At 38.4% G+C, this 12,713-nt stretch overlaps 1 long non-coding RNA gene across 1 annotated transcript; it reads right to left on the bottom strand.

The window, feature by feature from the left end:
- Positions 1-3,051: 3,051 nt before the first annotated feature.
- LOC120285220 lies at positions 3,052-5,325 on the bottom strand. Its single transcript, XR_005544484.1, has 2 exons — positions 3,698-5,325; positions 3,052-3,613 (listed from the first exon to the last, which is right to left on the bottom strand). It is a non-coding gene; the product is annotated as an uncharacterized LOC120285220 (long non-coding RNA).
- Between the last annotated feature and the right edge of the window lie 7,388 nt (positions 5,326-12,713).

Below are 12,713 nucleotides of genomic sequence, written 5' to 3'. Positions count from 1 at the left end.
TGGGAGGGAATGGGCGTTGCAAAAAGTTTATTGGCAAATCGATAAAAATTTACAAGACTAATTTGTATAATAAAACATAAAAATATATTGAAACATTTTGCAAAAGTTTAGATGTGGCAATATTTGGCGCTTTGCGTGTGTTAGATTGGGCGTGTCAACGTTAGAAAGCAAACATAACGAAACTTCTCCTCTGAAATCTACACGCTTAGTCAAAACTTTCTTGATTGTATAGTTCTCATGGACATACGGACAATCGGGTATGGCCAGATCGATTAGGCTACTGATCCTGATCAAGAATATATATACTTTATAGGGTCGGAAACACTACGATCTACCTGTGCCACTTTTAAAAGAATCAGTGTACTTTCTGCCCACCCCAAAAGAAAATTCACAAATCGCTCGGCTTAGCATTAAATTGTGAGTTCGGTACTGGCAGATGTCGCCTGAATCGAGGAACGGGTCAAGCTGGTGTCCAGTTTCGTTCTATTGAAAAAATTTATGCTAATAAGGTGATACCTTCAAAAGGAGTCCATAAAATCTATAAAACCCACTATTTTAATATAATGAGAAAGGGTTGAAAAACACAGAAAAAGGGGCAGCAGCTTTTAAAATTTTGTCGAGCTCTCGGAGCCGGCTGCAAATTAATTTCTGGTTGTGTCAGAATTGAGATTTTGCTTTGTATTTTGGCAAGTCCAGCTGGCAATGTCCAAAAACGGGTTTAATTTCCCAGCAGTGGAAAATTGAAAACCAGTTGGTTTTAGGCACAAGAATTACATATCAATTCGATTTTTCTTGTATTCCAGCTTGGTTTCATAACGGTGGTGGTCAACTGGTCAAGTAATTCAGCTCCGTGTCCTTTCTAAACATATCTTACGAGATATTCTTTATCCTTCAACCCCTAATAATAAAAAGAACTTTTGATGTCGACAACAATCACAGTCACATTGTTGTATTTCAGCCTATAATACATCTTTTACAAAAAACAGTTTTATATCCGTTACTCGTAGAGTCGAGATCTCAGGAAACAGAAAAGTTGGAAAATTGAGATTAGGCATGCAGATTCCAGAGACATAGACGCCACGAGCACTCTAACGGCCACAATTCTAGAACATTTTTTGATTTTTTCACGTCCTTTCTAACGCCTAACAATACGCCCAAAACTGCTACCCCCACACTTCAAAAGTTTTTTAATTTTAAATTTCATTCTCTAATTGATATGTCAGAAAAATTATTAAAATTTCTCGTTCGCACTTCTACTAGCTGAGTAACGGGTACCTGATAGTCAGGAAACCGGACTATAGCATTCTCTCTTGTTTCATATACATGGGTATATATGGATATTCTTGTTGTTTGATAAAACTCAAAATACTATCTATCGAGCTACAAGAGTGTTCAAAGTTCATACCCATGCTAAGATTTCAGTCAAAAGTTAGCAACAGGCTTAAGGAGACGTTTGCGACCATTAAAAGTATATTAAACAAAAACACCTCTTGATGAGGTAAAAAATAAAAGAGAGTTCCTCGGTTATCAAATACTCCGTTTTTGACATATCAAAATAAATTGACAAGAAAGATTAACAAAAATGTAAACTGTTAGCGTTATAGCTTTTTCCGGCTTGTTTGCGTTTTAGAGTGGGTAGAGATAAAAATAAACAAGATTTAATTTTAAAATTTAAGAAACCAGAGAGAACGCTATACACATAGATATCCTGATCAAGAATATATTGTAATGTAGGGTAACGGCAATGTTTTCTTCTGAATTTAACACACTTTTCAACGAATCTAGTATACCTGTTTACTCTACAAGTAACGCGTATATTGAACACATTTTAAAAAAAGCGATCGTCGCAGTTTTTTAAAGAAGGAAAGAAAAAGAAAAATGAAGAATAAATTGTCTGCAGCCTAAAAGTTGACTAATCTTTTAGTATTATTTTTATAAATTAAACCACTACAGGCGCCCTCTATGGGAAATGAAAACAATTTTAGAAAATGCACATGCCCCAATATCAAAGCGACATCTGTGATTTGTTTTTATATTTTCTGTAATCTACTGAAGCAATTTTTCTAAAGTTGATAACATTTTTTCAGCGCAATCGCCGAATTGATTAAAATGTGGCAGAGTCGCAAAACAATTCATTTACCTCTGACCTGTTAGAGTGTGTTAAATGAATCCAATTTACTTTCAGAGAGCTGTGCCTAAAAAACGATTCGGGAAATGAGTAATAAGGGAAATTAGTGGACGGAATTCGACACGCAATTCGCGGGGTTCAAGAGAAGTAATTGCCGCGATTTTCCGCCTTTTAATGTATGGTTGACTTTTTCAGCACTTTTTTAATGCACACCCATTGGACAATTACTGACCTGAGACCGACCGAGTGGACCACTACCTATACCCTTACTGTGCCAGTTAAACAAACACATTATGTTGTTGGACAAATATTGTGCGCCGCACCAGCCACGACCTCCGGACTGGCCAGTGCCTCAGGAGTGCCGCAATTCACGTTAATTAACATGCGGCCAAGGCCAGTGAAAATGGAGATGAGACGGAGGCAGTCCGCAGGTAAGGGTAAGCGAAAGGTCGGTCCAAACAAAACAGAGTGAAGGGATTCGAAAAAATGCTGCTGTGAATAGGGATCTCCTGTTGCTTCAGCTGCCACTTAAAATCGCAAGTGTGAAAATGTTTTGGCACAAAAAACTCGTTGGACCCCATAGACAAACCACTGCATCGCGTTTTACTGTCGAGCAAGTAACCCACCTCTGCCCCAACTACAATTGCGACGGACCTTGTTTCGAGTTTTTTCAGCACATCGAATAATTGAACGCGGTTTTGGTCATTTGTGCGAAGCGCATTATATAAGTGCCTGTTATTCAATTTGTGCTGAAAAAGATTTTATTAGACTATTCCTGTCTGGAAACTTCTGAATAAAGTAACTGCAATATAACTTCCTCGTTACCACGTTTAGTTTTCGCGTAACTAAAAATATCACAAATTATCATTTCCTGAAAAAAATTTAAACACAATCCCGTGCTTAGTCAAAAATTGTTCCACACATATATTTTATGTTTATTTCCATTTAGTAAAAGCATTTAGGGAGGTTTTGATGTTAAACCAAAAAGAGAAATAAACTAAAATCGTCCGCATTAAATATAATATAATATTAATAAAAATTATATAAAAAATTCCATTATTGCGTTCGATTTTTACCACGAATTTCGACTCTTAACGCACCCCAAATCTGTAAGTTTATTATACCATAATTGGGGTCAGAATTGTACTCTGTTTTAGACGTGTTAATACTGGACAGCCCATACATAAAAAAAATCGGACACCGAAAAAAAATTTATACGAAATATATGAGAAGGGAATGAACATAAAAACGGCAAAACAGTATTGAAAAAACAGCAATGAATAAAAAAGTACCCCATCTCCAGTATCTGCGTTTCTCTGGAAGGGTCTTTATTGAGCCAGCCGCCTGTTGATTCACCCCCCTGGTCAGAACGTTTGCACTTTGGATCTGATTCTAGGTTGGGGCACCTCCATGGGAAAGTCGTACACGTAAAAAGCTGATGAAATGTCGTGCACGCCAATTGATAATGGTCCTAGGCCAGAGTATCTGAAAGCGTGAATCATAAGTGTCTATCAGTTCAGTGATGTCGTCGACTTATGTTAATTTTTAAATGGAGGTTCGCGGACTAACTTGGTAAGCTGTAAAGAGTTCACAGGAATATGTACTCCCATATTCGGACCATTAGCGTCAGTGGCAAACGGCCTGCGGAGTAGTCAACTGTCGTTTTCCAAGCTCAAGCGGCTAAACTAACTAAATCTGCCGCATCTTTACATTCTCCTCGAGGCTGTCAAAGAAAACGAAGCTGCTGAAAAGAATGCTGAAACAGTAATGCTACTGAGTAGTAGGAAATAATTCATGTAATTAGTTTTAAGGATAAAAAGTCAACCATATAATCGTGAAACAGTCAGGAATAGAAAAACAAAGCTGCTCCCTATGCAGTAGACATATCGAAAAAATGCGATTACTGCCATTTCGTCGCCAGCTCATTCGTATTTACTACCTGAAACCTAAAATATACTGTTAAAACATTTACGTGATGAACTTTAAACTGAGAACCAAGATTGCGTGGAACGGGCCGAACTACAAACACTCAGGCTACAAAATGACAATGGCGTTGGCGTAAGTGCGCTAATACGTATTTATATACATGCTAACATACAAATAAAAGTATGTACATACAAACTGTTTCGTATGAGGTAAGTTTGAAAAAGCTATGCTAAAGCATTTTGCCTTTTCACCTGTACAGGGGAAGATACGATTTGGCATAATTGTGCCTACTTTTAATAAATTAAATTATTTTAAATGACCTTAAAATAAAATAAATATATATAAAATTTAAAGCATTAGTTAAAACTCAAAAGTGCCCGTTACTTACTCAGTATGTAGTGAAGGGTCAGAATGAAATTGAGTATACCTACCAACCGCTAGGTGTCTCTGTCTTTTCTTTTTTATTGAGGAACTGCGGACTCTTTAGTTTTTGTATAAGAGGCAGCGCTCTTACTTTTGCTGGTACACGCGTAGTGACGACGTTATGTTTATGTATATATGCTGTGGTAGTCCGATCATAGCCAGTGCAACACCAGCTAGGAGATAACAATATATTTTGGCTCCACAAATATGTTGAGAGTTTGATTTAAACTTTAATGTTTTATAGTTCATTCAACCAAATTTGCGGGTATTTCTTCCAGTTCCCAGGTCCTGGAAACCAACCAACGATTATTGCAAAATTTAGCTTGCTGCACATCCGCAGTTGCCAAGCAACTTAAGCTATATTTGTGTTTCAAAGGCTTTTTAAATTTTTTTGGCAGGCTACCCCAACTTAAATTGTCTAAATAAACCAGCTTTAAAGGCATGGCTAAGCCTCCCCGCTGCCCGAGATCGAATGCAATCTGGGAAATAGTTGTTTTAGTATCTGATATATGATCTTCAGGTAAATTTAGATCTGGGACTTGTTATACATATATAGACTTCTGTATAAATTAAAATGCTAAAAAGAACAAATAGCTATAAGCCGGCACAGAAACAAGACAGAACGCTATAGTCGATTTTCTCGGCTATCAGATACTAGTGGGAGTACGAACGATAGGAATTGGCAAGAGAAATAAAAAGTGTCGCCCGAAACTAGATCGGCTTGTAGTTACAGTACATCGGCTTGTGCGTTACAGTAGGTGTAGTGGTTAACGATTTTTAAAAAGCAAATAATAAAATCAAACAAGCTTAAATCATTTTTGAAAAGTGTGGGGGGGGGGGGGGGGGGACAGTTTTGTGCGTTTTGTGAGCGTTTGACGGGGTGTGCCAGCCCTGGCATTTGTCTATTGATCCTGATCAATATTATGTATACTTTGTACCTGTTACATACTTTCACTTTACGAGTAATGAACAATTTAAAAATTTTATATCATTTTATTCCCCAATATCTATGATGAAATTTAGCGTTCGCATTCACACTAACTGAGTAACGGGTATCTGATAATCGGAGAACTCGAATTTAGCATTCTCTCTTGTTATGAGTTACTCGTAACTCCTAAAGTAAATGTGTATACTGTATTCGTTCAAAAGTATGTTACTAACATAAGATAGACCCTATAAAGTATATATATTTTTGCTTAGCATCGCTAAATGAGTCGAGTCGATCATACCAGTCCGTGTGTAGTCTCACAAACTAAAAACGCCAGAAATATTCTATGAACGACTTCGCTGTGCTGTTGCCACACTTTTGAAAAACGTTTTAATGTGTTTTCATTTTATTATTTAAGTACGAAATTCTATCTATTTGCCGCTAAAAATGTAGTCACCCTTACTTTAACGCCGAAAAACCAAAAATCTAGTTGATAAAATCGATTATGGCGTTCTTTCTTGGTTGGAACTAAAATACACCTTCCATGGTGTAGGGTTTCCTACAAAAATGAAAGTGGGGCGAATTCAGAACATTCTTATTCCTCTTTCTTTTCCCACATTCATTTTTCTGTTGATTTTTCTGTTCTTCGCTGAAATTAAATTTTAAATTGTTTTTAGCAGGCCTAGAACTGGGCCGCGTCCGGTTTAATATTATCAGAGTGTTACCAACCCCATTCCCCAGGACGAATGCGGCAGCCCAAGTAACCCTACCCTCCTATCCCAGTAAAAGGCCGGTCGACAATCACAAGTTTTGTCAGTGGCAGCATCGTCTTAGGCTTATTCTCCCCTCAATTACATTTTATTTGCGCGAAGCTGTCTCCCTACCCCGTTCAAACTCCGCATCACTTTGCTGAACTCAACTCAACTTGAACTTGAGGCAAGGGGGCTCCATTGCCATGGCATTGCTATCGTCATCCATCAAGCCGGCCTTTGCAGCGCTCGCTGCTTTCCTTGTGGGTGGAAGCGCGCCATGCCAACATTTATTCACAACCTAAAGTATAAAAAATAAAGAAAAAGAAAGAATATAAAAGAGAAACAACAAAAAGGGCAACTACAACTAACGATGACTTGGATCTCGTGAACAAAAAGGGTAGTCGACGGGCCTGGCGGTCGGTTCACCGGACGGTGGGTGGGTGCGTATAGATTTTTGGATGGTACGTTCTGCGGACGCGGGTGGGTGGTGGGCAGTTGAAAGGTCGTGTCAAGGGGCTGCTTCTACTATACCAGGAAAACAAAATGGCAGTGTGTCAGTGCCAAGTTTTTATTATTTCCATTAAGTCTGAGCAAACATTTTTTTATATTTTACCAAAAATCTGTTTTTTAGCTGGATTTTAATACATCGCGATGCCCGGATAACTGTTATAAGTATATATTTTTAGTAGTCCCTGTCGAACGGATATGGCTGGAATAGGAATATTTATAGTTTTTTTTGGAGCACAACTTTTAGATTATTGTCAAAGTATTTTTTATTTTATAAAGTAGATTTTGGGGTTAAGGAAACAGCCGATCTACAAAAGCTAGTCTTAACTGTCGGTACTGCGCAATTAGAGCGGAAATCCGACAACGCGACATCAGCGTTCAATTCCACAAAGGAAAGGTATATTTATGCTTACGATGAGTTTTGAGCTCCGGGTTTGTTCGAAAGGTACAAAACTCAAAATGAATTTAAACGTAGAATATGTAAATGATACAAGTCCAAGGGATGCAAAGCTGTGTGCAAATCAGTGTCCGAGTATCAACCCTTTAACACGTCGAGGTCTTGCGTTTGCCTGACCCATCTACCTACATATGTCTGTCAGAGTGATTACTTTTCCTTTGTCCTGAATAACGCGCTCTGACCCTTTTGCATTTAACTGTCCGCATTATGCATAAATTACTGAGTAGCAGCGACCCTAGGCGCAAACGGGACACCACTGACACTGATCGCTGATACCGGTACTGGTACCGATACCGCTGAAGGTACCGTTACGCACTGGAGCCGCGTTCACAACGGCGCCGGTGCCATCTGGTTCTTTGTCCCCTTGAAACTTGAACGAGGGACTGGACTAGATTGGGGCTGGGTGACCTGACCCTTCAGGGGTTGGTACTGCTGCCAATTGGCTGCGCTTGCGCCTGCGTGGCCCTACACATGCGTGTACCTAGCAGCGCCTACACGCAGAAAAATCGTTCCCAGCCGTAGGAAATCCAGACTGATTCGATCTGCAAGTTATGTTCTTGCCGGAATATATCCATTTCTAAAGTTCCTTTCCATAACTCTTCGCAATATTCATACCAGATAGTAAGTGTTTGTGTCCGCAAACGATCAAGACGATCAAAAATATTTACCGCCAAGGGGCCTTTGAAATTCAATATTCAAGGGCCTTAAGTTTTTCTACAGTGTATGCAAATGATGAATGTGCCATATCAGAAACTATTCCTCATTGCTATACCTGTGGTGGTCGCCTGATTGCATCTGCCCCTATACCACTAGGGCTCGGGTGATGATAGCCAAACGCAAACCACCGGTGAAGAACTTATAGTCGGAATGAAGAAAGGTTACGGTGTGGTTTGGTACAGAAACCGCCTTGACAAGGACAGACGAATATACATACATAATGGGTATAAATATAACAATATAAAAAGATTCTTTGGCATTTGAGTCCGAAACACTTAAAAATATTTTATGAACATGTATCCCATTTTTTCCCATAACATTTTTTGGTTACATTAATGCCGCGGAAACAGCTGTGTATTTGCAGATGCACGTACATACATATACAAACGCAATTTATTGATACAGGTCACTTTGCCATGTACCCTGCTCCACTCATTTTTCTTTTATTCATGTGATCCTCTTCGTGGGTCAGTATACCACCATCTGCTTTTGACCGCAAATCGTGATCGCGATTGCTGACTTCAATGCCGCCATACAGTTTTTATAGTTATTAAACAGTGTCCAAATATGCAAAAAACATTCCCGTTGGCCTTTTACTTGCCCCGTGGTTATAGGGAGTAAAACTTAACGTAATAACCATTGAACTATGTAAATAGCATATTTTACGCTGTTTTTATAATAAAATAATGTGTTCTGCAATTATAAATATAATTTTAAGTTTAAATTTGCAGTAGTGCTTAATTTTCAATTAATTTCACTACAAACATGTTTTAATCATGGAACATATACACAATTCAATTTAAATGCAATAGTATGATTGAATTTATATAATAATACGCTTGCAGCATGCACAACTATTACCAAAGCATTCTATTTAAAATATGCCCACGGAATGTATGTATGTATAGGTATGCATTTACATACATATAAGGTACATATATTTACTATGTCTGAACTGTCAGCCCTCAAATACAAATACCTGTATACATACGGTAATGTATTCGTATGTACACGTTCCCAAGAATGCCATTCTTTCTGGACACATCATTTTGCGTGCGCCACCAATATATATATAATATATAATATAAAAAAAAATATATAATATATATTATATAAAAAAAATAAGAACTTAATAACTTATAAATTTGAAGTTTTCTTATAGCAACGCGATGTCCTTATTCGATTTCAAATCGATTTTTTGTCTTAGATTATTACTGCTCTAAAAAAATATTTTTAACGTTTAGCAGAGCAGCTTAATAAAATCATGCCCAGGACACTAAAACGTAGGCTTCATGCACAGACCAACATATGCATATCGAAAACGCCGGTAAAGTCTTGTTTTTTTTTTTAATATTTTGGAACAATTTTAGTATGCAGTTGCAGACAACGATGTAAAAGAATCTGATCAAAATATCGTGACAGATCTTCAATTCTACGTCTCCTTCACACCGTGGTCTGCAAAAGTGTAGTTTTCAAAATAGCCTATTTTTGATATTTCCATCGATTTCGACTATTACAGAAAATCTCAAATCTACGCGTTGTACATACATATATACATATATCACAGCACTCACCGTCGCTACGTAAACTACCGTAAACAGTTCAAAAGGTTTTGGACAGTCCGAGTTTTCAAGACTTCCATAAAAAGATGTATATATGTACTATGTTAATTAAAAATAAATTCAAAGAAAAATAAATTTATGATTTATCTTAAAAGTCATAATTGAAGTAAAAAAATTACATCTTGAGCCATAAGAACTGATTGATTGTATATAATAAAATCATTAAATTACACTAATAGATTTATATTATTTTAAAACCTACTTTAAATTACTTTCCTCAAAAATAAAAGCAGCCGAAGCTGATGCACATGTACATAAATAATCGCTACTCTTGTCACATAGCAAACAAAAAACCGTTCTGCAGTTGGGAATGTGGGGCCATATATAGCCGCCATACATAATGTACGTGAGTACAATATTCGTATAACTTATTTAATGTATACACATAAGTAGGCGCATGAGTATATGCACACCAAAAACAGATGCGGGCTGCATTCTTTGTACTTAGCAATTATTTATGACAAAACAAATATCATTTACGTATTGCACGGCTGCTGGCAGCGCTGCACCGTCCAATTGCGTGATATTATCCGATTTGATTACATATGCTTGTACTTTCAACGAGAAAGTGGTGTATTGGAATTTTCTTTGCCATGGTTTAAAATGCTATGTGGGGGGACTTCACTTAATGAGTAAACAGTAATTGTTAATAAGTAATGAGTACTTACCGTCCGGTGAAGGGGATTTCTTTTTAACGAATAGGTTATAACCATGTTTATATAATATGTTACATTTTTATATTATCTTCTTAAAAATTTCGAATTGACCAACCGCCAATTTTTCTGCTTCACAACCACAAACACCAAAGTGACTCCTATCGATGGGAATGGTGCTGCTAGCTCTTACCCTTCGATATTTCGTTTAAAAGATTGCAGGAGATTTGAGAAGAAATTTTATAATCTATAATTTGTTTGCCTACTCTTGTCCAAATCCTAAGTTTAAGACCATTCGCATCTATATTTGTACCCTATACACATGTAAGCCCTAATAGGCACAGGTACATAGGCAAGCATAGAGATGAGAAGGATGCGCGCAATGTGAATATGCTTATTAATTTATAAGTATTAATTCGTGCAGGCTCGCCATACTCATGGAGTGCTGCCTTATGACCGTTCGCACACAAATACCGAACCCCCACCAATTATTATATTTACCAGGCATGTGCAACAAAAACACACTCAACATGCAACACATGCATATGCTAAAGTGCATTTGGTACACATCGTATACAGTTTCCAAAGTAAAGCGATGGGCTTTTTTGTGTACATAATTAGAAGTTGGAATCGAAATATGAATGGCTTTGTATTGTTTTACATAGTCCTGCATTATGTTAGCCCCAAAAACTGTCGGCTCGAGACCGCTTCTTTTATTAAGATTGACTGTACTAAGTTAGACTATGACAATTATAAGCCAAGAAAGAAAAGTATTAGTGGTCGGATCGTCGGGCTTATATCTTTTCATTGCACTGCTGGACATCTGGACAAACTAGCCATCATTTTTATATTTGCTTGAGAGTGAGAAAGAGAAAGCTAAAAGTGTTTCCGCACTATAAGGACAGTTTGAGTTATGCTTGCCGGGCTTGACGCGCGTATTTGAACCAACCTAACAACACGTTTTCTGAGCACAAGTTCTCAGTATAACCAATTTAGTCAAGTGAGTTTGAACATTTGGTATGCTCGGTCTGTCCTCGTATTTAGCTTTACACTGGGCGCCCATTTGTAAGACCGCGGAACCCTAGTTTGGGCCTGAAGTGACAAGCCATGCGTAGCTGTCGACTGATTGAACTTTAGATTATGTAGATATGTATGCGCATTGACTAGTTGTATTTAGACCGGACTGATAGAATTTCGGGTTTTGATAATAATAATATTCCAAAATATATTTGTATACTATACTATAAAGTCTTTATCAATAATGTACGACTGCTGTAATCCTGTTAATACATATATGCATGGGAATAGACCATAATTTTCAACAAAAAAAAGTAGTGGTTTTCCCGTTATTTATTTTTTTGCATTATGATATTATTATTACCATTGGTATCCGCTTTTTTTCAACGCGGATTGTTCGGATTGTTAAGATTTCATGTGGGTACATAAATACGTATAATATTAAAGAAAATCGATAGAGGTCGATTCCCACAGACCAAAGCTCAGACCAAAATCGATTGCGCAGCAGAGGTGGCGGCTAACATTACCTAAATATGTACATATATGCTGCAGCATACACGGCTGTACATTCATTTTGAAAAGGTAGGGTTCAATAGTGTTTTCCGGATGCCTATGTGCTTTGCGAGCCGCCCACTTGATTGTGTACGTGTTTGTATATAGGAACTTCACATAAGCATTAAAATGCATACTGCCGCACCGTGACGAAGACCAGAAATGCAGCCATATCGCACATACATGCACAAGTGCAGCGCACAACTCGAGCTAGACAGAAACAGTTGGCAGTCCGGCGGCGAAAGGGAGATGGCTGAACGTGGACAGGAACAGGAGCTGGGCAGGGGCAGTAGCAGGGCCAGGAGGTGCCAGAGAGGCCTTGAAGTAGACATTAAATCATGCACAAATTTGCATTCCACCGACCAGAACGGACTGTGCTGTGGTTGCAGCAAGACAGCAGGGAGGAGGGCGGTTCGCTGGGTGGTTGCAGTGGTCATCACGCTGCAACGCCGCCATAAGGGATGTTACTGCGGAAGTGCAGCGCTGACGGGAGCCGACGACCAACGACGAGTGCAACAGCCCCCCTCCGCATGTTTGTTTGAGAGTTATCAGTTGGAGAGGGCGGCGTAAGGGATGATGCAACGAAAACGCATATGAAAGGCGGCATGGGCCAGACATACATATATGTTGTACACTGTACGCACACACACTCACGTGGTGTGAATGGGCGCTGGGCATCAATAGCATGCAGCTTAATGCACTTGAAAAAAAGACCAGAAAGCCATATCTCGCGCCTTAGACGGAGAAGGGAACGGGCAGGGATAGACATGGACTGGAAGCCTCATCAGGTCATCCATACAAGGCGTAATCGAGGAGCAATAAGAATAGCAATAAGCCCTCGGAGAGCATATCAGAAATCGAAAATCTTACGACTATTTACATATATATAGGGAAATTGCAATTCAGGAATTGGTGCTTTCTTGAAAGTGGGATTATCTAGCTTCATCAATTCAATTTTTCTGAGTGTAGAGCTGCAACTGCAAATGCTGAAACAACTGCCACTGCAACTGCAGTTACCAACAGCGCCGGCG

Source organism: Drosophila simulans, chromosome 4 (assembly GCF_016746395.2).
Source record: "Drosophila simulans strain w501 chromosome 4, Prin_Dsim_3.1, whole genome shotgun sequence".
In the NCBI taxonomy this organism is placed as follows: Eukaryota; Metazoa; Arthropoda; class Insecta; order Diptera; family Drosophilidae; genus Drosophila; species Drosophila simulans.
This window is presented reverse-complemented; position numbering and strand designations above follow the sequence as displayed.